The 26,370-nt window shown below is 44.3% G+C and overlaps 1 protein-coding gene across 6 annotated transcripts in view; it reads right to left on the reverse strand.

Moving 5' to 3' along the window:
* dlgap1b (discs, large (Drosophila) homolog-associated protein 1b) overlaps window positions 1-26,370 on the reverse strand; it is a 183,070-nt gene that overhangs the window by 81,173 nt on the left and 75,527 nt on the right. For all 6 annotated transcript variants that reach the window (XM_077244396.1, XM_077244398.1, XM_077244399.1 and 3 more), the window contains one exon: window positions 26,255-26,345. The gene's annotated coding sequence lies outside the window, so the exon portion shown is untranslated. The remainder of the gene's footprint in view (window positions 1-26,254; window positions 26,346-26,370) is intronic.

Below are 26,370 nucleotides of genomic sequence, written 5' to 3' on the forward strand. Positions count from 1 at the left end.
ACCTGTCTACATCTACACAGGGCCTGGGAGCGGTGCTGTCACAGGAGCAGGATGGAGTGAAAAGACCAGTGCTGTAGCATAGACCAGTGCTGTAGCATAGACCAGTGCTGTAGCATAGCTGTAGACCAGTGCTGTAGACCAGTCGCATTCGCCTCCAAAGCTCTGACCCCCACGGAACAGCGCTACTCTGTCGGTGAACGTGAGGTCCTCGCGTGTATCTGGGCAACTGAAAGATGGCACCTTTTCCTCTATGGCCGTCGTTTCATCCTCCGCACCGACCATCAGAATCTGTCTCCCTGGAGGAGCTGCAGAGGGAGTCCAAGTGTGACCCCACACTGACAACACTCCACACATATATAAGCTTGCGGTGGCCAGCACGGATGCCTGAGGAGTTAACACCTTTTGCTAAAGTACGAAATAAACTGTCCTGGTGGGGTGATGTTTGTGTCTCCAAGGGCCTCTGTACAGTGGTGCCGGGCAGCCTGGGCACACGTGTCCTATCAATGGCGCATGAGGACCATGTGGGCATCGTTAAGCTCAAGCAAAGATGCCAGGACCTGGTCTGGTGGCCAGGCATTGACCACGACATTGAAGGGCTGGTCAGGGACTGGGAACCTTGTCTCCTTGCCGGGCAGCCTGGGCACACGTGTCCTATCAATGGCGCATGAGGGCCATGTGGGCATCGTTAAGCTCAAGCAAAGATGCCAGGACCTGGTCTGGTGGCCAGGCATTGACCAAGACATTGGTGGGCTGGTCAGGGACTGGGAACCTTGTCTCCTCAATGAGGTGGTGTCCAGGGTAACCAATGTTACGGGGGTTCCGAGTGCGCATGCATTGGGAGTCTGAGTGACACAAAAGAGTGAAGAGGTTATCGTTTTCAAGCTCTGGTGTGAAATTGAACTTCTTGTTGAATAACTAAAACACTCCAACATAACAGTCTATGGTGGTGGAACAGGCTCTGGGTCCAGCTGTGTTTACACACCGGATTATTGCGTCCCTCCAGTTCAATCCAGAGGTGTCTGGGAGGTCTATGGGATGATGGTAATTCGCCCCGATCCAGAACAGTGACTTCAGGGTTTTGTTGTCAAAAGGGGCTGGTGACGGCAAGAAGGCCAGTAAAAAAGTCCATATTCTCATGAGCAATTATCTGTGATCTGCCACAAGACTGAACACAGAGGAATTAAATACACAGAGGTAACAAACTAAATGACGTGCAGCTGTGGTGGAAGATAATGTTTTTATTCCATAAAAAAAAGAATAGTCAATTTTGATTTCATGAGGACTTTAAATAATAACTATAAAGCCATTTTACAATATATATTGTATGTTGTGTCCTTTCTCAACTTGATAGACAGCTAACAGCCTCAAAGAATTTCAGAAAGGGAATTAAAGTTGATTGTTGACTGTTTTCTGTTCAATTCGTTTTTTCTAAAACTAAAAAAGATGAAATTCAAATTACACACTGAACATTTGATAAACAGTTATATATATATATATATATATATATATATATATATATATTTGCTTATATATATATATATATATATATATATATATATATATATATATATATATATATATATATATATATGTAGCAATATATATATATATATATATATATATATATATGTAGCAAATTACACATTATTTTACTTTGCATATTTTTCCCCAGAAAATATGCATGGTGTCTTTCTAGATTATCTTGATATATTTTTCATTTAGATCACGGCAGGAGACACATAACGTCATTCTCGCAGGAGAACATCTAACATGTGTTAGCCTGAATTAATGTGAAATTGCATAACAAGTTGAGCTCCTAGTTCTCAGGAAAGCTAAAACAACAATTATGAAAATGAAAATGGAAAAACAGGAAGTAGCAGGGGGAAGCAAAATAGGCACACAAAAAAACAACAACAAAGCAATAAAACAACACAATCCACTAAATACAAATCCAATTGTGGGGATTTAGCATTAGCAGAAGCTTAGCATGTTCAGGTCAAAAGGTGAATAATCTGATGTGACATAAGTCTCTGTGGTTTTCTTCTAATACTGTACCAGCTCCTCATTCTCTTAGCATTAGTGCTGATGTGCAGGTCAGTTTAACTTTTAAAACAGGTTAATAGACTGAACACCCTGTGCTCTTTTGACATGAGGAGGGCAGATGTGTCGGGAAATATTTGATCTCCAGTAGTAGATAATAAATAAGGGGGAAAAGCTCAATGTTTTTAAATGTTGAAAAGTAGGCTCTAATGAGAGAGCTGCTTTTGAATATCAAGCTATGGGAGTTTAAATGTGTGTATGTGTGTGAGGCATCATATTACAAACTGAAATATCAGATTTAAAAGATGAGACCATAAACCGAGGTCCTGACTCTCTGTGGTCATTAAAAATCCCAGGATGTCCTTCAAAGAAGTGTAGGGGTGTAACCCCGGCATCCTGACCAAATTTGCCCATTGGCCTCTGTCCATCATAACGGCTTCCTAATCATCCCAATATATAATGATTAGCTAAATCACTCTGTCTCCTCACCACCAATAAGCTGGTGTGTGGTGGTCGTTCTGGCGCAATCTAACTGCCATCGCTTCATCCAGGTTGATGCTACACTTTGGTGGTGGTTGAGGAGTGTGAATTATTATCATTATTATTATTATTACAGATATATTCAAAACAATAACAAAGGTGTAGCTTGATGCTGTAAAATAGTGTGGAATGATGGGAGTTGTCATCTTCACCTCCACTGCAAATGGAAATCAATCCGACGGGTTGATCAATTCGAAATCCCAAATCATGTTCATGGATGATGTAATAAAATGTTTTATAACCATTGCATTTGATCACATGAATTTATTTTATTCTAATGAATTAGATGCCAGTAACATATTGTTTAATGTTAAATTACTACTAATTTAAAATACATGAAACTTTATTTGTCAATTAAATGTTTGGGTAACGCAGCACAGTTATACATGTTTAAAACTTACTGACTTACTATTTATGTATAACACAAACTGCAGTTAATCACACTGTCATTCACCAGACTTGTTAAAGAGTGTTAGGAAATGCAACACCAATATTGATCCTCATTTTATTTCTCCTATTTCCAAAATTATCTTGGTTCATTTGATAAGATTGTATGGGTTCGGGTCATTTTGACCCACGAAGGAAGGATTTGTTAAAGAATGTATGGAGAGGATGAGGGTTAAATTTCAGTCTGTTCTTCACACAAAGCTATCTTATGTCTTCAGAAGACTTGAAATATAGAGTATGAGTCAAATTGAGTTTTTTTATGGAGCATTTTTTGTCACTTTTGATACACGGAAAATACCACACTGTGCATTCTGTTTTTGCATTCCATGGAAGAAAGGAAATCGTACAGCTTTGGAACACACGACACGAGCACATGACAGAATTTCCATTTTTGAGTGAAGTATTCCTTTAATTCCCACAGACTGGCTTTAAAAAAAATCCTCTGCTTTTCTGCTGATTTAGTGGTGTGATTAAACAGAAGCCCAACGTGAAACACTATTGAGCAAACAGCTGCTCTAGATTTCATGTGTGAGTACAATCAGATCTGCAAAACAGGAACAAACACGCACATATTCTCCAAGAGGATTCCACACTCACATTCTCTCATTTTTTATAGCCTTCGTATATAAAAAAAATTGTGTTTAGTTCCTGAAGCAAAACCCACAGAGAATCACAGCTATAAAAGGAGGATATGTTTTCTATTAGGTCCCTTTGTTGCAGTGATATAACCTGAGCTTTTGGCCTCTGCTTGGTCTCTGCAGGAGGAGCTGGAGTGACAGGACTGTTAACGTGTTATGACACTTCGGAAAGCCACTGTGCCCTGTGTATGATGACTACAGACACAAGCCTCTCTGCAGAGAATGAAGACTGAGAGCGAAAATAAGGAGAAAGGGATGAAGGATAGGGTAGGTAAGAGATGGAGGGATGCGTTGGGAAATAAAGTAAGAGAGGAGGGTGTAATAGTCTTTTGTTTCCCATGGCTGTTGGGTTTCAAAGCAGATCTCATGACATCATTACCCCGTTTGTACTGTACACCTCTCAGTCTGTCCCCGCGGCTATAGCTTTCATCATGGCATCCAAATGCCCATAAAACCCAAGGACGCAAACTGACAGACATACACGCGCACACTTTCTTGTGCTCTGATTCTTTAACACATACGTTTATGCAGAGACTGAGTGAAAGAAGAATAAATAGAAAGAATAAATGATGCAACCTTTTTCGAAGGCTACAAATGTTCAAAAATGCAAATGCATTTGAATTGATTAGACCCCCATAGCGAAGAACAAAACCTGAGAGGAAATACATTTAAAATGCCCAAAGCGGAATTGTTCTAATACAAAGCCTTTGCACAAGAAAAGCTCCACTGAATATCAGAATGCAGGAATAATGTGAAAGAAGTGTTTGGTAGAATGTATGTGGTATGATTCTCTCAGAATCATACCACATACATTCTACCAAACTGCTTGGTTTGAAAGTGACTGTGTGAGCTAAGCATTGCTACAGCATTGGAAATAAGCATTAAAAAAAAATGTTCGATAAAATTTACCCAAAATGTTGCTAATGTGACCATAACTTTAGACGATGTACAGCAGGGGTGTCAAACTCCCTTTGCACATTCCCACATTCCACTTTGAATGGAATGCAACAGCATGCAAGAGATTTATGTTTCTAGACTTTTTATATATATATAAAAAGTCTAGAAACATAAATCTCTTGCATGCTGTTGCATTCCATTCAAAGTGGAATGTGGGATATTCCAACTTGATAAATAAGACTTTTGTTGTCAGATGCTCACAAGATGAATTTATGTATATTGCAAAGACAGGACAGAAACACTAGAACTAAGAAAAATGGCTTCAAAGAATTGCAATTGAATTTAAATAGTTACAGAATAGATCACAATCTAAAATATGCAGTATTAAACAACAATTTTGACAAGATGAGTGGTTGCCGAATTATTAACAGAGAATATCAATTACTATCATACATCAACATTTTGAAGTCACGGTTGAAAACGTCTCAGGTTACTACTGTAACCATAGTTCCCTGAGAAAGGGAACGAGACGATGCGTCACTTGACGCTTTGGGAACGCCCCCAGCGTGCATGCGTCTGAGCATCAATGTCAACTAGTCCAATGGAAAGAATGAGCGTCACGGGCGGGTGACGTCATGACCAGGAAGGGATAAAGGCTCACCCGGTGAAACGCGGCATTAGCTTCAAAAAGTCGAAGCAAGCCGATCACAGGGAAGCAGGAAGTATGGCAGGGTGACGCATCGTCTCGTTCCCTTTCTCAGGGAACTATGGTTACAGTAGTAACCTGAGACGTTCCCTTTCGAGGGAACTCGCGATGCGTCACTTGACGCTTTGGGAACGAGAATACCCAAAACGCCAGAATTCCAAGTACCTGAGTGTCAGTCTGTTGGAACTAAGCACTAAGCACCTGAGAACCTGGGGCAGCATCCAGGTCCAAACTGTAAAACCTGACGAATGTGAGCGGTGAGGACCAGCCTGCCGCATCACAAACGTCTTGGAGGGAAACCCCAAATAACAAGGCTTTAGAGGCCGCCATACCCCTCGTTGAGTGAGCTCTGACCACCAAGGGACACGGATGGTCAGAGTACTCGTATGCAAGTGAAATAGCCTCGACTATCCACTTGCTAACCGTCTGTTTAGAAGCAGGAAGACCCTTCTTAGGTGATCCAAAGCAAATAAATAACTGGTCGGACTTCCTCATAGAAGATGTCCGATGAACATAAGTATCCAGTGCTCGCACTGGACACAAGAGGTTCAGCCTTTCCTGGTCCGCAGATGTAAAAGGAGGAGGACAGAAAGCCTGCAGCACGATAGGCCTCGGAATCAAGGTCGGCACCTTAGGGACGTATCCCTGTTTTGGATATAAGAATGCCTTGACCATCCCCGGTGCAAACTCAAGGCAAGTGGGGGAAACCGAAAGGGCCTGAAGGTCTCCAACTCTCTTAAGGGACGAAATAGCTAGCAGAAAGATAGTCTTAAGGGTAAGAAATTTCTCTGAAACCGAATCTAAGGGCTCGAATGGAGCCCTAGACAGGCCTTCTAGTACTAATGCCAAATCCCAAGCTGGCACCCTAGTGCGAGTTGCAGGCCTCAGCCTCAGTGTGCCACGAAGGAAACGTGTAATCAGGGGGTCTCGACCCAACGATGTACCCCCAACCAGGGCGTGGTAAGCCGCAATGGCCGCCACGTAAACCTTAAGTGTGGAAGGACATAAACCTGACGTAAAGCGCTCCTGCAAGAACTCGAGTACTGTGTTCACAGAACAGTTAACCGGATCCCACTGATGTCGGTGACACCATACAGAAAAAACTTTCCATTTCAGCGCATATAGTTTCCTAGTAGCTGGAGCTCTGGAGCTTAGGATGGTCTCAGCAGCCTCAGCTGAGAGACCACTCTCTATGAGTTGGGCCCCCTCAGAGGCCAAACCCACAGGTTCCAAATCTCTGGCCGAGGGTGAAATATTGTGCCCCCGGCCTGAGACAGAAGGTCTCTCCTGATCGGGATCTCCAAGGGAGGACCGTCTAAGAGATGGATCAGGTCCGCAAACCAGATCCGACTCGGCCAGCGTGGTGCTACAAGCAGTAGGCTTATTCCGTACTGGCGGACTCGTTCCAGAACTCCTGGGAGCAGAGCAACAGGGGGAAATGCGTACAGACGTAGCCTCGGCCACGTCTGCACCATAGCATCCAGCCCCAGGGGGGCTGGGTGAGTAAGGGAGAACCAAAGTGGACAGTGCGTCGTGTGCTGAGACGCAAACAGATCCACCTCTGCTTGGCCGTAAAACTCCCAAATTTTCTCCACCGCCTCGGGGTGGAGTCTCCAGTCCCCTGGCCTCAGCTCCTGCCTCGACAGGATGTCTGCCCCCACATTCTGGTCCCCAGGAATATACACTGCCCTCAGGGAGAGTACCTTCCCCAGAGACCACAGGAGGATCTGGTGCGCCAGTTTGCAGAGCGGACGCGACCGCAGACCCCCCTGACGGTTCAGATAAGAGACCACTGATGTGTTGTCTGTTCGTACAAGCACATGATGGCCCCTCAGGTCTGGGAGAAACTGTCTCAACGCATTGAAGACAGCCATCATCTCCAGGCAATTGATGTGCCACGAAAGATGATGACTTTTCCACAGACCCTGAACCGAGCGGCCTTCCATTACCGCTCCCCAGCCGGTGAGGGAAGCATCTGTCGAGATCGTAACACGATGGCAAAGAGCTCCCAATACCGGACCCTGGGTTAAGAACCAATGTTTCCTCCATATAATTAAGGCACGAAGGCACCGCCGCGTGACCTTGATCATACGAAGTGGGTTTCCCCTCGGGGAGAACCCTCTGGTCCTTAGCCACCACTGTAAAGGTCTCATGTACAGCAGGCCAAAAGGAATCACGTTGGACGCTGCCGCCAAGAGACCCAACAGTCTCTCGAACTGTTTCACAGTGCGTGACTGGCCTAGCTTTAGCTCTTTGGTGGCTGTCAGGATAGCAGCTACACGAACGGGCGATAGAGTGGCCCGCATCGTCACTGAATCCCATACCACACCAAGGAAAGTGGTTCTCTGTACTGGAGAAAGAACACTCTTCTTGGCGTTGAGCCTCAACCCCAACATCTGCATATGAGCGAGAACGACACCTCGGTGCCGAACCGCCGACTGCTCTGATTCCGCCAGAACCAGCCAGTCGTCGATGTAGTTCAGAATACGTATGCCCTGAAGCCTGAGAGGGGCTAGAGCTGCATCCACGCATTTCGTGAACGTGCGGGGTGATAAAGCTAGACCGAAAGGAAGAACCCGATATTGGTATTCTTTGCCCCCGAAAGAAAACCTTAGGAACTTCCTGTGCTGAGGGAGGATGGAGATATGGAAGTAGGCGTCCTTCAGATCTATCGTGACAAACCAGTCCTCGGATCTGATTTGAGTCGCGATCTGTTTGAGTGTCAGCATCTTGAACTTGAGTTTCTGTACTGAACGATTCAACAGACGAAGATCTAAAATGGGACGCAACCCCCCATCCTTTTTTGGAACAATGAAATAACGGCTGTAAAAACCCGACTCTCTGTCGGGTGAGTACACCTGTTCTATAGCTTCCTTTGCTAACAGGGCCTTTACCTCTTGCTCCATTACCAGAGCCTGCTCGGGATGCACCACTGTGGGCAGCACCCCGTTGTAACGAGGAGGACGAGAACCAAACTGGATTCTGTATCCTTTCTCTACAATCTGCAGGACCCAATGAGAAATATTCGGCAGAAGCTTCCACGCTGCCAGAAAATTTACTAAGGGAACCAGCCTCTCGAGGCTGGTCTCTGGTGTTATCGAGACAGCCAATTCCGGAGCCTGAAACATAATGGCAGGAACTACCTGAACTGGCCGCTCTAAGGCCCCCCTCAGAGGGCGCGAAACCGATGCTGTGCCGCAGCATAGCATCAGCGACTCGCTGGAGACCGCTGCGCCCTGAAGCACCGAGGGTGGCAGGGTTGGCAGAACGGTCTCGTGAGGACCCCGAAATGGAACGGGCACCGTAAAATGAGGTGTACACCGCTCCACTTCGGTCGGGGCTGTCCTCACAGGCCTGATGCGTGAACATCAGGACCTTTTTTTTTTTTTGAACCGAAGTCTTCTTCGCCTGAAGAACGGTCCTCAGATCCGGCTTCGACTTAGAAGACTTCGGTTGAGAGGGTTGCGTCTGTCTCCAGTCTCTACGTGGAGGTGCACGAGACGCAACACTCTCTTTCTGATGCACACGATATGATGAGCTTGACGGCTGGGGCTGCTCACGCCCAGCAGCCCCAGGGGGCTGGACCCGGCGAGGGATAAACTTTTTAAAAACGTCCGCTTGTTTTTTTGACTCCTGAAATCTCTCGACGACCGCGTGGACTGCGTCGCCGAAGAGACCAGAAGGTTCAAGCGGAGCATCTAATAAAAAAGCTCGATCTTTTTCTTTGATTTCAGACAGATTCAACCATAAATGTCTCTCAGTAGCTACCAAGGCTGCCATAGACCGCCCAATTGCTCTGGCGGTCTCCTTAGTAGCCCTGAGAGAAAGATCGGTAGCCCGACGAAGTTCACGAATCTCGTCATGACTGACTCCCTCACTACTATCCAGATCCCCCAGCAGGTCAGCTTGATAAGCCTGGAGCACTGCCATAGTATGCAGACATGCTCCAGCTTGACCTGCTGCCGTATAAGCTTTGCCCACTAACACCGAAGTGGCTTTAAGCGGTCTAGTGGGCAAAGCCGAGGCTTTCAGAGACGATGCGGGACCAGGGGAAAGATAACTGGCTAAATTCTCTTCCGCCTGGGGCATCGCCTCATAACCATACTCTTTCAGCCCTCTTATTCTCGAATAAGTGTTAACATGAGGGCTGAAAAGACGTGATGAGTATGGTTTATTCCACGATTTTGAAATCTCATTGTGTAAATCGGGAAAAAATGGAAGCCCTCGTGGTGGAGATAATGTGGTTGAAGATAAAAAGCGCTCATCTAATTTGCTTTTAGGACGAGCGCCCTTATTCTCAGATGGCCATTCAATATTTAACTTCTCTACAGCCCGCGACATAACATCCACCAGCTCATCATATGCTGGGGAAATAAATTGTGAATCCCTTTCCCCCATGTGTGTGCTTACACTCTCCACACTCATCACATCAACCTCCTCGGAGGAAGAGCAACAAAGTAGTGGAGGGCTCTCTCCCCGGGCGAAAGAAACCGCAGAGCGTGCTTCCGACACCGGGGAGAGAGCACTGGATCTCTCGGGTAAGGAAGGAGAAAGAGCCCTCGGACCCGTCTCCAACCCCTCCGAAAGATCCTTTTGCGATCCCCAGGAATGCATTCTCCGCGCCGCCTCAGCAGACGCGGGTCCTGATCCCTGTGGATCGCGAGCCTGCCCACTCACTTTATCAAAGAGTGACAGGCGAGAGCGGAGCATGCGAAGCGGTAACATCTCACAGTGCTGGCACTCAGCCCCCTCGAAGGCTGAGACCGCATGCTCCACTCCCAAACAAACGACACAAAGCTCGTGTGTGTCCCCACCCGTTAAATAACGCGGGCAGGGAGAAACACACTGTTTGTACACTTGCTTAGTTTCCATCCTTTTCCGCAACAGACAACAGTAAATAGACAGAGACAAAATGACACAGATCGCTTGCTGAGACACAGAAGCTAATGCCGCGTTTCACCGGGTGAGCCTTTATCCCTTCCTGGTCATGACGTCACCCGCCCGTGACGCTCATTCTTTCCATTGGACTAGTTGACATTGATGCTCAGACGCATGCACGCTGGGGGCGTTCCCAAAGCGTCAAGTGACGCATCGCGAGTTCCCTCGAAAGGGAATTGTCATGTTTCCAAGCTGAAGTTTTTGGAGTTGGATGGAATACAAAAATGTTCTTCAAGCAGCTTTCATTTGAGGCTAGTTAGTTGTAATAACAGCGGCTATTATTACTGCAAGATACTGTACATCGTCTAAAGTTATGGTCACATTAGCAACATTTTGGGTAAATTTTATCGAACATTTTTTTTAATGCTTATTTCCAATGCTGTAGCAATGCTTAGCTCACACAGTCACTTTCAAACCAAGCAGTTTTCTGTTAGTACAGTGAATCCGCGTGACCTGTGAACCTGTTGCAAAATCTGCAAGTGGAAATCTTTCACCCTCATATGACCGCACCAAAAAATAATGTCAGTAGTAGTGATGCACCAATATGAACATTTTGGCCGATAACCGATAATTCTTTATATTGAGAGCCGTTAACCAACATATTGGCCGATAAATCTAAATCCAAATTTTTATACAATTTTTTAGAGCCTGGTTACAAAAACAAAATTTTCACCATTAAGATCCATGTCCCAAGCACACAATTATAATGAGGTTCTCATTATTATTGTATGTAGCCTATGATGTAGTGATGTATGTCGAGAGAAATTCCAATCATATTTCAAGCAATTCAAAACCATCATGGCGAACAGTACACATCTGAAGTGTCTCAGCTGAAAGAAATAATCAATTATTTATCGGCTTTAATATATTGGCCAAATTTTTTTATAAGACCGATGACGGTAATATCTAAAATGAACATGTATCAGCCGATACTGATATGGGGCAGATTTATTGTGCATCCCTAGTCATTAACTATGGTAGGACAACTAGTTAACTTATGCTAAAAGTTTGCTTATACACACAGATGAGTTTAATACAGCAAATATATTTACAAAAAAGATTTGAAATACAAATTGGATGTTTTTCAAACGTGCAACTTGGAAACAAAAGACATATGTGAAGTTGGCCACTGGTCTAAAGCATATCAGCCTGTTTTCTTTGTTTCATAACCTGCTGAGTATTTAGCCAAGTGTCAGAATACTGCATGGGCATCATTTTATCTTAGTATAACCTAAAGCGGGTCTGACTAGTGTGCTGAAATTTAATTAAGAACCCCATGTAGGGACATTGATCAAACAGGACTGACAACATGTGCAAACAGCTGTGACAGCTATGAAGGTCTATGTAATTAGATTGAATTTATATTGAACACCAGATAACCTGCCTCTAGTAACAGCGTTTCGATACAAAATCTGGTACACTGATTATAAAATTGGAAAGCTATAATCCATGAAACATGAATTACTTTATAAAGATAAAAAAAACTCATTAATTTATGGCAATAAAGGGTCAGTTTCTTGCAAGAAAATGTGTTTATTTCCTCATTCAGTCTTAATGAACCACATGCAATTGATAATTGATGTCAGTTCGGCACCTTCTCTTCCCAGGTTGCATTGCAGAGGGGAGGCAGAATATCAGGAAGCACCACAATGCTTTTATCGCTGAATAGCGATGTAGCCTTAATGAGCTTCACAAGTCTTGGCAATGAGGTGTGAAATCAAGAGTTTATGAAAAAATAGTAAATGAGTTTTTAATTTCATTGTTGCAAACACGGCAGAGAGCTGCATTTGTAATTGCCAAACAACTCAAAACAGCAAATTAGGAGAGACACGCTGACTTTGATGAGTTTAACTTGTTTGCAATGACTCCTGAAAGTTTTTGTGCTTCGCAAGTGCCACCATTGCAGTGAAAAGAATCATTTCATAACCCAGATAACACCCTGTAACATGGGGAGAAAAGAAACAACTAATCATTTTCCGCAAATGAGGTAATTATTTTGGGTTAATGGACTGAAATGCTTTAAGCCAAGAGGCCTTGCTGTCTAAAACACTGCCACATTTTCTTGGTTTATTATGACTCATTTATAATTTAATCATGAAAACAAGTCATTTACATTCATTTAAATAATGCACAGTCCCAAGTGGTACATATGACACAATATTGGCTAATTATAATTATTAAGCAACCATTTAAGTGGTCAATAGTAAGTGCATTTAACTTGGGCTTAATGGTCATTTTTTATTTAGTAATTTTATTTTAATGTATTCTCTACAGATGCCGTCAACGTTCTTCCCATTCTAAGACCCCGACACATCCTTACCGCACAAAATATAGCACTAATGAAGCACGCACATGCACACAAAATAATAATCTACCTAAATTACCATGTCTTCATCCCTCTCATTCACTCCCATTGACTCGGTATCCGTGGATACACTGCTGAGCTGGCGCTCTTTGAAGTCTTCCTCGAGGCTCTTTTTCAAATATCACCCATTTTGTGAAAGCAATTGAATTTTCCTTGGCAGTGGTGTTAAACATTAACCCCGCTAGACCAATTGATATTCCGAACGTGGTGCTCCGAATACTGTTCCTTTCTTCCTAGACTCCAGCCTCAGTTCCCAGAGCATAGTCTGTGCATCACATGGGTCTGTTTCTTACTGCGCTGGATTCAGTGCATATTACAGCTCTTTAAAAGAGCTTCAGTTAGAGTCGAGCTTAGATAGTTTAATACTTTTAACATCAAAAAGCTCCAGGCACCAAATCTGGTTTTCTGGCAGGAAGGACAGCGCTCGGCCTTTAGAGATCCGACTACAGAAAACCACTCTGGATAATGGTGTGAGCTGCAAAGTGTTTAATACCCACAGATCAGTTTTCAGGTCCTTTGATGATTCCATGTCTTTGGTTACATTGGATTATGTTTGACTGGTCCACATGAACCAAAATGAGATTATAGCTCTATTCAAAAAGGAATTGTTTTCTTATAACCCTATGTCTGTGATTTCACCAACTGATTCAGGGACTAACATCTCCGTGTTTATTACAGAGGTTTTCTAGATGTGGGCGTTACAGTGGTTCCGTGCATAAGTGTATGATGTAGGCTATATGTATTTGAATGGAATATGTATCTATATCATTTTCATTGACAGTATTAAAAAACATTTAAATGAGCTTCATGTGAATTTACAGAAGTGGCTGCTTATAATAAACCCACAAAAGTGCGCAGGGTCACTTCCTGATCAAATCAACCAAATTCTGGAAACTTCCCCCACCAAAATGTTAGATTTTTTAAAATATTTTTTTCTGTAGAAAGACAGCCAAAATATTAAATGTCGTGCATGTACATTTACTCGTGCAAATTGTACACATTTTCAGTGGTCAAAAACTAAACGCGGGTCACTTCCCACAAAGCTGATTCTTTTTTATTTTTTATTTTAAAGAGGAATATCTAAGAACAAATAATGTTAAAACTAGAAATGTGTCTATTTTTTTTTCAATCAGCTCAATTGCATAGAACATACATGAGTCCCATAAATATTTTTGTTTTCAAAGTTTGCATGCCTGAAACTCAAAAAAGTATTCAAGAATTTCCTTTTGAAATCTTCATTTTCAAGGCCCTATATAGTTAATTCCCATAGATATGGGGATCTCAGAGCAGCACCATGTTCAAATTGTTGAATTTGACCCATTTTCAGTGATTGAAAACCAAATGTGGTTCACGTTACACACAGCTGATACATATTGCATTTAAAGAGGAATGTCTGAAGAATGAAGAATGTTTGAACTAGAAATGTATCTTGTTTCCCTCTATCAGAAGAATTGCAGGAAACATATATATCTGAGTGCTAAAAATCCACTGAAATTGTCAAGAGGCACATTCATTTGCTCTAAAACATGTATTTATAAGAATCTATATTTTAATCAGTTTTAGGGATATTTGGAAAATGGGATTTTGTTCATTTTAACAGCTTCTGAAGCTACCAAGAGTATAAAAAAATATGCAGTACCGTAACTACATGTTACTGCATTGCCATCCCTATATTTAGGAGATTGAACCATATAGGGCCTTAAAAATAAAGATTCCAAAAGAAAAGTTTCATAAGAACAATAATCTAAAATGACATTAAGATATCTTTAACACTTCTTGAAATTAAAGACATGTAAACATGAAACAAAATGTTTGTTTCCCTTTCAAGGGAACTCGAGCTGCGTTGAGACGCGGTGGGAACGCTCTGCGTGATTGCGTCGTGAAGCACATGTATAATCAGTCCAATGGAAGAGCGAGACGTCATAGGCGGTGACGTCATAAACCAGGAAGCTATTAAGCACACCAGAAAACAGACCGCGACAGCTTCTGTTGCTTTCAGCAAGCGATCTGTGTTACGCTATATCACGTTATTCGCTATTCGAGAATTGCGTCGTGCAAAAACAGATAAACTATACTGGGGAGGGACGGTTTCGAGAAATCGTTTCTCCTCTGGGTGGCGACTCTCTGAGGAGGGTCGCAGCACGGCCAGTTCGGTTGTTTTTCCTGCTGGTGGCCACGGAGTGATATATTTATATATATATATATACGTTTTTCTGATTTAAAAATAAAGAAAAATAAGATAAAATTATGTCTGTTCTTCTGGACGCTCCGCTTTCAAAAACAAAACAAAACAAAACAAAACTAAGAATAAACCGTTCAGCGGCGTTCCAGAGGTTTCTTCCTCACCAATCTAATGTTCCCGAGACTGCTGGGCGGAGCAGTCTCAGTGTACTAAGCTCCTCGCAGCACAGAGTGCAAGAACGAGCATCGCCATTTGGGCTCCTCCACAATCGAAGGGGACTTGGGTGGCGGTAGCAGTCTAGCCAGTTAGAGATATGCAAGATCTGAGGACTATTTTATCTCTAAAAAAGCTTGGACAATAGGAAGCCCTGACGCCGAGGCTATCAGTCTTCTAAAGGGTGGTCCCCTCCGGGGTAGGGATGGTTTTGAGAAAATCGTTTCTCCTCGGCGCCCTCTGGGCTGCGACTCTCTGAGGAGGGTCGCAGCGCTGCCAGTTCGGTTTTCCTGCCGGTTTGCCGTTCAGGACACGAAGGTGTCAGTGTCCCCAAACGATCCTCCGAGGGGGGTCGTAGAGCAGTCAGTTCGGTTTCCCTGCCGGTTCGCCGTTTCAGGGTGCCGAGGTGCCTGCTTTTTCAAATGATCCTCCGAGGAGGGTCGTTGGAACTAAGTTATTTAAAGGGAGGCAAGATCTGAGGACTGTCGTCATCTCTAATAAAGCTTCTGAGGGCTCCTCCGGGGCAGGGACGGTTTTGAGAAATCGTTTCTCCTCGCCGCCCTCTGGGGTGCGACTCTCTGAGGAGGGTCGCAGCGCTGCCAGTTCGGTTGTTCCCTGCCGGTTCGCCGTTCAGGGCACCGAGGTGTCAGCGTCCCCATACGATCCTCCGAGGAGGGTCGTAGAACGGTCAGTTCGGTTGTTCCCGGCCGGTTCGCCGCTTCAGGGCACCGTACTGACTGTTCAACCAAATCCAGAGGCCAGTCTTGAGAGACTGGTTCCCCTAGTAGAATTTCTGGCAGTGTGGAAACTACTGCCACATATTTCTCGGTGGGTCCTGCACACTATATCAGAATTCGGTTCTTGTCCGCCCAGATTTCTAGGGGTCCTCCCCACTGTGGTGGACCCCGAGCAGGCTTTGGTTATGGAGCAGGAAGTACTGACACTTCTGCAAAAGGAGCTGTAGAAGGGGTTCCTCCTCCCGGCAGACAGTCAGGGTTTTACTGCCATTACTTCATTGTTCCGAAAGAGGATGAGGGGTTGCGTCCTACTCTAGACCTGCGTCAATTAAACAGCAGATTTCAGAATCTTAAGTTCAAAGTATGCTTACGCTAAATATGATTGTGTCACAGATTCAGTCCGAGGACTGGTTTGTCACAATAGACTTAAAGGACGCTTACTTATCTATCCATCCTCATCACAGGAGGTTCCTGAGGTTTGCTTTCAGGGGCGAAGCATACCAGTATCGGGTTCTTCCATTTGGCCTAGGTTTATATCGACGATTGGTTGATTTTAGCTCAGTCCGAGCTTTTGGCAGTTCAACATCGAGATGTCGTTCTGTCCCACATAAGGGTTGCGGCTCAACACCAAAAAGAGTGTACTCCTCCCAGCTCAGAGGACCACTTTCTAGGTGTATTATGGGATTCGACAACAATGCAAGCACGTCTGTCTCCTGCACGTATTTCTGCGATTCTCACAGCCGTAAAGAATGTAAAACTAGGTCAGTCACTCACTGCAAACAGTCTCTGAGACTGTTGGGGCTCATGGTAGTTGCGTCTAACGTAGTTACTTTTGGCCTTCTGAACATGAGACCCCTGCAGTGGTGGCTCGGGACCAAGGGGTTTTCTCCGAGGGGAAATCCGTTTTCGCATGATCAAGGTCACGCGGCTATGCCTTCGTGCCTCGGTCATGTGGAAGAAACCTTGGTTCCTCGCCCAGGGCCCAGTGCTGGGTGCTTCTTGTCGACGCGTCACGCTATCGACGGATGCTTCCCTCACAGGATGGGGGGCGGTCATGAGTGGCCGCTCGGTGAAAGGTCTTTGGCTGGGGCTCATGGCAGTTGCGTCCAACGTAGTTACTTTTGGCCTTCTGTACATGAGACCCCTGCAGTGGTGGCTCGGGACCAAGGGGTTTTCTCCGAGGGGAAATCCGTTTTCGCATGATCAAGGTCACGCAGCTATGCCTTCGTGCCTCGGTCATGTGGAAGAACCTTGGTTCCTCGCCCAGGCCCAGTGTTGGGGGCTTCTTGTCGACGCATAATGCTATCGACGGATGTTTCCCTCACAAGTCGGGGGCAATCATGAGTGGTTGGTCGGCGAAGGGTCCGGACAACACACTGATGGTCTCGTATATCAGAGCAGATATCCTGTTGAGGCAGGGGTTGTGGCCCGGGGAATGGAGACTTCACCCCGAGGTGGTGGAGCTTCTTAGGGAGAACTTCGGTCAAACTACAAGTCGACCTTTCGCATCGCTTGTACAATGCATTGCCCTTGTGGTTCTACCTCACGCATCCAGCTCCGCTTGGACTGGATGTAATGTAATAGGTGTGGTTGCCACTACACCTATACGCTTTTCCCGATATCTTTGCTCCTGGGAGCTCTGGAGTTGTGGATACTGTGGGCTCGGCCTCTGAGGGGGCCCAGCTCATAGATTCAGGTTTCTCGACCGAGGTCGTGGAGACCATACTCCAGTCTAGAGCTCCCTCCACGAGAAGACTAATATGCTGTTCTCTGCCTGGTGCAGAGAACGCCTTCTGAATCTCGTTTCTGCCCTGTTGTACCAGTACTTGATTTCTGTAATGAATGTTTCTTTGCTGGGCTATCTCTGAGGAGAGATCCTTAATTTCGTCTTCTCCGTGGTACATGAGGCTGAGGCCTGCACGTACTTGGATTTGCACCTGGTTGGTGGTAGTAATTCTTCACCCCAGATCGGGTTGTATTTCTAGGTCCCTACTAAATGTGCGGGTCATTTGTGCTCCAGGCCTTCTGTCCTCCACCTTTAATACCCCAGATCAGGAAAATCTTAAATCTGTTATGCCCTGTCCGGGCTTTGGATGCTTAGGTCCACAGAGCTGCTCAGTGGCGTTTATCAGAACAATTATTTCTCTGCTTCGGGTAACCTAAGATAGGTTGCCCTGCATCTAAACAGATAATGAGCAAGTGGGTAGTTGAGGCTATCTCACTTGCTTATGAAGCGGCCGGACAGCGTTCACCTGTGGCTGTTCAGGCCCATTCTACAAGGAGTATGGCTGCCTCTAGGCTTTAATTTCGGGTGTTTCCCTTCAGGATATTTGTAATGCGGCAGGCTGGTCCTCACCTCATACATTTGTCAGATTTTATGACCTACACCTCTCCACTCCCGGGGCTAGGTTGCTTGCTTCTAGTGTGCGCAAGGACTTCACACAGAACGGGCATTTGTCTTATGGCGTAGTGGGTATGGGGTTCCCACCGCGTCTCAACGCAGCTCGAGTTCCCTTGAAAGGGAACGTCTCAGGTTATGTATGTAACCCTGGTTCCCTGAGAGGGAACGAGACGCTGCGTTCTCCTGCCATACTTCCTGCATGCCCTGATCGACTTGCTTCAGGCTTTTTCAGAAGCTGTCGCGGTCTGTTTTCTGGTGTGCTTTATAGCTTCCTGGTCTATGACGTCACCGCCTATGACGTCTCGCTCTTCCATTGGACTGATTATACACGTGCTTCACGACGCAATCACGCAGAGCGTTCCCACCGCGTCTCAACGCAGCGTCTCGTTCCCTCTCAGGGAACCAGGGTTACATACGTAACCTGAGACGTTTTGGCACATAGAGAGGTGAGTTTTATAACTAATGTTAAGAAATACAGAATAATTAATAATGTATTAGTAAATGTTGAAATTAACATCAACTAAAATTAATAAATGCTGTAGAAGTAGTGTTCATTTTTAGTTCATGTTAAATAAAGTAGTTAACTAATGTTAACTAATGAAACCTTATTGTAAAGTGTACTTAGAAAGTTCGAGCTTCCCTTTCTACAAGCCAAAATTGAGTGTAAAATTTTATATAATTATAAACATTATATAATATAAAATATTCACTTATGTATTTAATTTACATACTATTCAAAAGACAGCAAATAATCAAATAAATAATTGAGATATTATTTAACTAGGAAAATAGTTATAGGTGCACATCATGTTTGGAAATCAAACACAAATCATAAACCTAAAATACAATTACAATAAAATAAAAATACATTAAAATGTACTGTATTTCATTTTTCTTTTGCAAGTTTTTGCATGCATATTTTTTTTAAGTAAATTTCTTATATAGTAAATTTCTCTAATGAAATTAAGTAAAATCTACTTGACTGAGTAAAGTAAAATTTACTTAACTAAGTAGATAAAGTTAGTTGATCAGTTTCTACTTAGCTGAAGTTTACTTTGCAAGACTCTGTTTCAACTCTGAATTAAGTCATACTTTTAAAGTTTATGCTTAACTTAGAACATCTAAGTAAATAATACAGCAGATATTGTATACATATCCACATAATAGAAGTAATGTGGTACCCACCCGATTCCCGAATACAGAGATCTCAATTGGTACACAAACAATACACAATAACGGTAACATTTGATGGATCATTTTTGTTTGTGAATGTGTCACTTTGAGTAGAAAATGAACTCCAGATGTCACAAAACAGCAAGTTCCTAAAAAACAAAAGCAATGATAAAACCATGAAAATACAGCTGCAAAACAGTGAAAAATTCAACCCTATTAATTATTTATGCCCCAGTGCATGATGGAAACACCAGTATCAAACAGCTGAGTAGGTTTTACCAAATTTTACAATGTTTATATTTATGTTTTAATTTCGAAAAGCTTAAATTGAGTATGAGTACTAATATTGAATTTACTTTGTTTTTTTAAATCTTAAAGAGATGAGCTCCACCCACTTTGGGCTTCAAATATGCTCTTCAGAAACCTACGGGTGACGTCGCAAACACTACATCCATATATTTTTTACAGTCTATGACTGTACCACAGAATCATTTTTATATACAGAAGCAGCTCATACAGAGCGTCACCACAGATACATTCTCTTAGTTAGCATTACTCTGACAGAGGTGCTTTGGTTCATGCAGCTATTGTTGGAACACTGTGTGTGTGTGTGTGTCTGTGTGTGTGTGTGTGTGTGTGTGTGTGTGTGTGTGTGTGTGTGTGTGTGTGTGTGTGTGTGTGTGTGTGTGTGTGTGTGTGTGTGTGTGTGTGTGTGTGTGTGTGTGTGTGTGTGTGTGTGTGTGTGTGTGCGCAGTGACTAAAGGCATCATAAAATCCACTGATTCTTTTGCTAGAGCTCACAAAACAGCATCCTAGCATCCCTTGCTGCAGTTAGGCCGCTGTCATAGGGACTGTAAAAGCAAAGACCAGGCAACACGAAGGTTAGTCTGATCTCAGACAATGAAGTGAAGCTGACTTCACAGTGTGACTTCCCCTGTATCCTCTAATCCTCTTCTCTGGGCTTCCTACCTGCCAGCGCGGGTCTCCAGTTCTATTAGAGACAGACAGCAGACAGGCTGATATTAAGATATTTTGTCTGTGCACATCAGTAGTTCTGAGGAAATCTCATGCTAACAGCTTCTTAGCATGAGATTTCCTCAGAACTACTGATGTGCACAGACAAAATATCTTAAAATAATCCTTTGTGTCTCAAAGCTGCTTGTTCTCTGTTGTTATACTTGCATTACTATTGTGTGGGTGTGTGTGTGTGTGTGTGTGTGTGTGTGTGTGTGTGTGTGTGTGTGTGTGTGTGTGTGTGTGTGTGTGTGTGTGTGTGTGTATAAGTCTTATAAAAAGGTATTTACTTAATTAAAATAAAAAAGTATTTACTTAATTATAATAGAGTAAAAATAATATTGTGAAATAATATTACAATTTAAAATAACTGTTTTTTTTTATAACTGCTTTTTAAAATGTAGCTAATTTATTCCTGTAATGAAAATCTTCAGTGTCAACTGATCCTTCAGAAATCATTCATGTTGATTGCATTGCAATCCTACATTGACAGCCCTAATAAATATATTATAGAAATAATTTAAATTTGGGGTGGCTGCAGACGTTAAATCAGGATTTTGGAGGTGGGCAGAACCAAAAATCAATTAGTGCTGACATCCTTTTGTGAATTCTGTATGCATATATTTGCTAGAAACATTTTTCTACTAAAGATCAAATAAAAACAAGCAGGATTTGGAATGGATTGACAAACAAACAGCCAGTATTTGTTTTCTTTTTTTCGGTACTGGAATGTTGTTATTGGACATTCTGGGTCAATTGAACCCTCAGGTTTGTGAGCGTGAGTGTGTGTGTGTGTGTGTGTGTCTGTGTGTGTGTGTGTGTGTGTGTGTGTGTGTGTGTGTGTGTGTGTGTGTGTGTGTGTGTGTCTGTGTGTGTGTGTGTGTGTGTGTTTGTGTGTGTGTCTGTGTGTGTGTGTGTGTGTGTGTGTGTGTGTGTGTGTGTGTGTGTGTGTGTGTGTGTGTGTGTGTGTGTCTGTGTGTGTGTGTGTGTGTGTGTGTGTGTGTGTGTGTGTGTCGTGTATGTGTATGTGTATGTGTGTGTGTGTGTGTGTGTGTGTGTGTGTGTGTGTGTGTGCGTGCGTGCGTGCGTGCGTGCTGGTTGGCAGTTAATTAAAAATCTCGTTCAGTGTGCTTCAGCTTACATCAGGTAGATGTGAGATATTCTTCCTCTAATAAGACTGTGTGTGTGGGAGGCAGTGTAGGTTCAGCACATTTAGGTCCACAGTCGTCTGATTAAATCCTTTGTCAGAGCAGCTGCTCTGCCACCAAATTTTAGAGTTTCACAGGCAGTTGTAACTCTATTAGAGTTTTGTGTGTGTGTGCCCTGATGGGGTACTGAAAAAAATTTCAGGAACTCAGGGCTTGTCGGGGAAGCTCACCTGAGGAAATATTGCACGTATCCAGTCTGTGGAGTGGAATGGCGAGCAAGCGAAGACACCTGAGCGGGTCCTAGTACTGACTGGTTGAAGCGAGTACATGAGAGGACACTGGCTCCACTCCGAGATTGTAGAATCTGGCAAATGTGTTGGGTGTCACCCAGCCTGCAACTCTGTAGATCGCTGTTAGCGAGGCGCCATGCGCTAGAGCCCAAGAGGAAGCCACACTCCGGGTGGAGTAGGCTGTCACACCAAGGGGGCATGGTCGACCTTGCTGCTGGTATGCCAAAGCAACGGCGTCCACTATCCAGTGAAACAACCTTTGCTTGGAGAGAGCCTTTCCCTTCAGCTTCCCACCCTAACAGACAAAGAGCTAGTCTGAGGTCCTCAAACACTGCGTTCTGTCTACATAGGCACGGGGAGCGCGTACTGGACAGAGCATTGCCAAGGCTGGGTCTGCCTCTTCAGGGGCAGCGCTTGCAGGTTCACCACCTGATCTCTAAAGGGAGTGGTGGGAACCTTGGGCACATATCCAGGCCGGGGTCTCAGGATCACGTGAGAGTAGGCCGGCCCGAATTCCAGGCACTCTTCGTCAATGGAAAATACGTGCAGGTCCCCTAACCTCTTGATGGAGGCCAATACAACCACTGATTGCAGAGGCTCAAAAGGAGCACTCTGCAGGGCAGTTACCCTCGACTGCGTCATGATGTGCGGCGATAGCGGCAACATATACTTTCAGGGTGGAGGGAGACAGCCTCCAACCCATCTTGCAGGAAGGAAAGCGTGACACTAATCGGGCATCTCCGGGGGTCTTCTCGGTGAGAAGAGCACCAGTTGACGAAGAGGTTCCACTTCAACCCGTAGGCATGTCTCGTGGACGATGCTCTAGCGGAAGTGATGGTAGCCACCACCGTTGGTGGTATGGTACTCAAACCTGCCTCGTCCCGTCCAGGAGCCACACGTGGAGGTTCCAAACATCGGGACGAGGGTCCCATAGGGTGCCCCGTCCCTGAGAAAGGAGGTCTGTCCTCAGAGGAATAGGCCAGGGAGGTGCTGTCGCGAGGAGTACAAGTTCGGAGAACCAGGTCCGGGTGGGCTAGTGAGGCGCAACCAATATGACTTGCTCCTCATCCTCCCTGATCTTGCACAGGGTCTGTGCAAGAAGGCTCACTGGGGGAAACGCATATTTGCGGAGGCCCCGCGGCCAGCTGTGCACCAGTGCGTCCGTGCCGAGCGTGCCCTTGGTCAGGGAGTAAAACAGGGTGCAATGGGTCGAGTCGTGGGAGGCAAACAGGTCTACCTGTGCATCCCCGAACTGGTCCCAAATCAACTGAACCGACCTGGGATGGAGTCCCCATTCTCCAGGGAGGGGCTGAAGCCGTGAGAGCGTGTCGGCTGCACAGTTCAGGGCTCCGAGGATATAAATGGCTCGAAGCGACCTCAGATGCTTCTGACTCCATAGGAGGAGGTGGCGGGCGAGTTGCGACATACGGCAGGAGTGTAGACCAACTTGGCGGTTGATGTACACTACTGTGGCGGTATTGTCTGATCGGACTAGTACATGTTGACCCTTGAGCAGCGCAAGAAAGCGGTGCAGAGCAAGGCGTTTGCAGGTAACTCGAGACAATTGACATGCCAAAGGCACTGGGGTCCTGTCCCTGGAACCAAGAGCCCGTGGCAGCATGTCCATTGCACATGTTGCCCCAGCCCATGGTGGAGGCATCTGTTGAAACAACAACATGCCTGGAAACTTTGCATTGTCCTCGAATTGTTTCAGGCAAGTCAGCGGTGACTGTGCACGTGCGCTCGTAAGCTTCGTGGACATGGTGGACCGAGTCGATTTCCATACCGAGAAAAGAGATCCTCTGCACGGGGCAGAGTTTGCTCTTCTCCCAGTTGACCAGAAGACCCAGACGAGCTAGGTGCCGGAGCACTAGGTCCCTGTGTTAGCAAACCTGGTCTTGAGAGTGAGCTAGTATCAGCCAGTAGTCGAGATAGTTCAGGATGCGTCGGTACAGGGTGGTGGGTTCCACTCAAACCCAATGCTCGCGGCGGCCCGGGAAAGCATGGCCGTCATCTCAGGATCCGACTCAACCAATGCCGTATGCACACCAGAAGGTGGCAGCACTGACAAGTCTTCACTTCCTGAGGAATCTGGCCCGCCCTCTGATGCTGTGATAGACATTGCATATTCCTCTGGAGCGCCAAAGGAAACCCGCGGGGCATCCGTAGATAGACCGGCAGGAATCCCCTGAACACTCGCGGGTTGCATCACTGAAGAGGGGGGTGTGGGCCGCGGACAGATAGTCGGCGCCTTGTTCCAAACCGTCACCCTCAGGTCACCCTGGCCACCAGCCGAAGTACTGCCTCTCGTGGAGGGAGTAGATCAGGGTGTGGATGAGATCACTTGCGAGATCACTGAGTCTCGACCGTAATGACGCGATGGTCATGTTCCCACAGAGAGAACACGAGTCATCCAGGAGCGCTGCTCTAGCGTGATCAATGCCCAAACATTTAAAATAGTGATCGTGCCCATCAGAGTCAGAAACGAGTCTACCGCAACCAGAAGTGCACGGGCGAGGCATCTTTAAAAAGACAAAGCTCTTTTGTGAGATGAAAACTCTGCGGATGTTGAAGCGACCAGGGAGAAACACACTCACTGGCAGACCACTGCACAGATCAGCAGGCAGTGTGCACTCGCTGGAGATCGCCGTCACACCAACACCGGAGAGTCGCTCGTCTTTTAGCTGACAGTTGATCAGAGATGGTTTGTGGAGTGAAGAGATACTCTTGGCTCCGAAGCAAAAACATATCTGCATGTTGCCGGCGTCCTCCTTTTATACCCACGAGGTGGGGTGCAGTTGCGCCATGCAAATTCCGCAGACCCAAACCCCATTCGTCGTCACGACGGAACTCGTTGTGACAACGAAAGGGAACATCTGGTTTCTCAACTGATGGGTCGCAAGACCGTTTTTAGTGGGTAGCGGAGTGAACAGTCAAAGAAACAACATCAACAACAAAAAACGTAATTTTGAAAGATGTTTTTTGTAGCTTGTTAAGAAATAAAAAGTCTCTAACCTCAAAAAAAGCAACGTTCCGGTCCTGTCAGGCGTTATACTGTGCTCGTATAGCTCACACTTTACAATTGCACTCGCAAATGTGGCGACGCACGCTGCATCACTTCGAAAGCGCAAAAGAAATTACGTGAATGCAACGTCAGAGATACGTTGTCAATTAGTAAGTCATGAAATAAAAGTAAAGTACCAATAAATCACATAATTGGTAAGTCATGTGTTAGTTGGGATGATTTGCAAGTTTCCATGTTTCATTAACGGTTCATGTTAGTATTGTGTACTCACCATGGTAACTGTTGTTTTCATAACCCCAAAATGCCACCTTATTTTCACTTTGTGTTATTTTGTATATTTTAAATGACTGGTGGCCAACTACCAACATTATTGTATTTACAGAAACTATATATAATTCCTAAAAAAGTGGGTCGTGGCTTGATGACCTAAGGAAAATGTGTAACAAAGTGAAACAAAGTTTAACCAATGAGTTGTTCTGAGACTCCAGAATCTGCTTGGTGTAAGTCAGTGGTTCTCAACAAAGCTTGGCCACGAGAACCAAGAAGATTCTGGAGTCTCAGAACAACTCATTGGTTAAACTTTGTTTCACTCCAGTCTCTATTTCCCACATGACATGAATCGCAATATCATGATTACTAATTCAGGCAACAGATCCATTAGACATTGAGACACTGATGACTCAATTACTTGTGGGACAATTACAAGGTCACGCATTAAAACTTGTCTGTTTTTTTATCAACAACATCGCTGTCTAACGTCTTTATAAAAGTCTTGGAATATGCTCTCGTCTTCCATTCTATTATTGTTTAAATAGTTAACATAAAAAAGCAAATATAATGGTAAAACTTTACAGTAAGGTCCCATTTGTTTACACTAAAAAATGCATTAGGTAACATGAACTAACAATGAGCAGTACTTTTTAAGCATTTATTAATTCAAGTTAATTAAAAAAAATATTGTTGTTCATGTTAGTTTACAATGCACTAACTAATATTAACAGACAACTTTTGATATAAAAAAAATACAAAAATGTTTAATTTATGTAGACTTGCGTGCTTAATGCTGTAGAAGTATTTATGTTATTCATGTTATCCAAGTTAACTTATGATAACAAATGAACTTTATATAATATAAATAACATAAATAATATTATTAATAATAAAATTCACTACAAAATTAAGAAATAAACAAAAATACAAATAAAAAAAGGGAGGAATATGTAATCTTATATTAAATTGAAAGTTTGCATAATTGCATAATTGTTTCACTTTCATGAACATAAAGGATGAAAGATTAAAAAGATTAAAAAAAGAAATGTCTGTCTTCAAACATTTCAACTTGAACTCGCCCCATAGTTGTATGGCTTTGTCAGTGCATTCTGGGAGTACCTGTGGAGCAAACGGTTAAGTACACTAGAGCAATTTTGACCATGAAAATAATGGCTGATTCTTTGGGAAACGCACTCTTCAGAGGAGACTGAAACACATCCACAAACTCACCTGATTTATTCTCTCTTTTTACTCATCCTTTTCCTCGTTGTTTTTACCGGTAATTCTTTCCTCATGTCTTCCATGCAGGACGTCTGTCGCACTGAAAAAACAGAGCACAAAATGCA

The sequence above is a fragment of the Siphateles boraxobius genome, unplaced genomic scaffold (assembly GCF_051911475.1).
Source record: "Siphateles boraxobius isolate OS27281-9 unplaced genomic scaffold, OSU_SipBor_1 26, whole genome shotgun sequence".
NCBI classification, from domain to species: domain Eukaryota; kingdom Metazoa; phylum Chordata; class Actinopteri; order Cypriniformes; family Leuciscidae; genus Siphateles; species Siphateles boraxobius.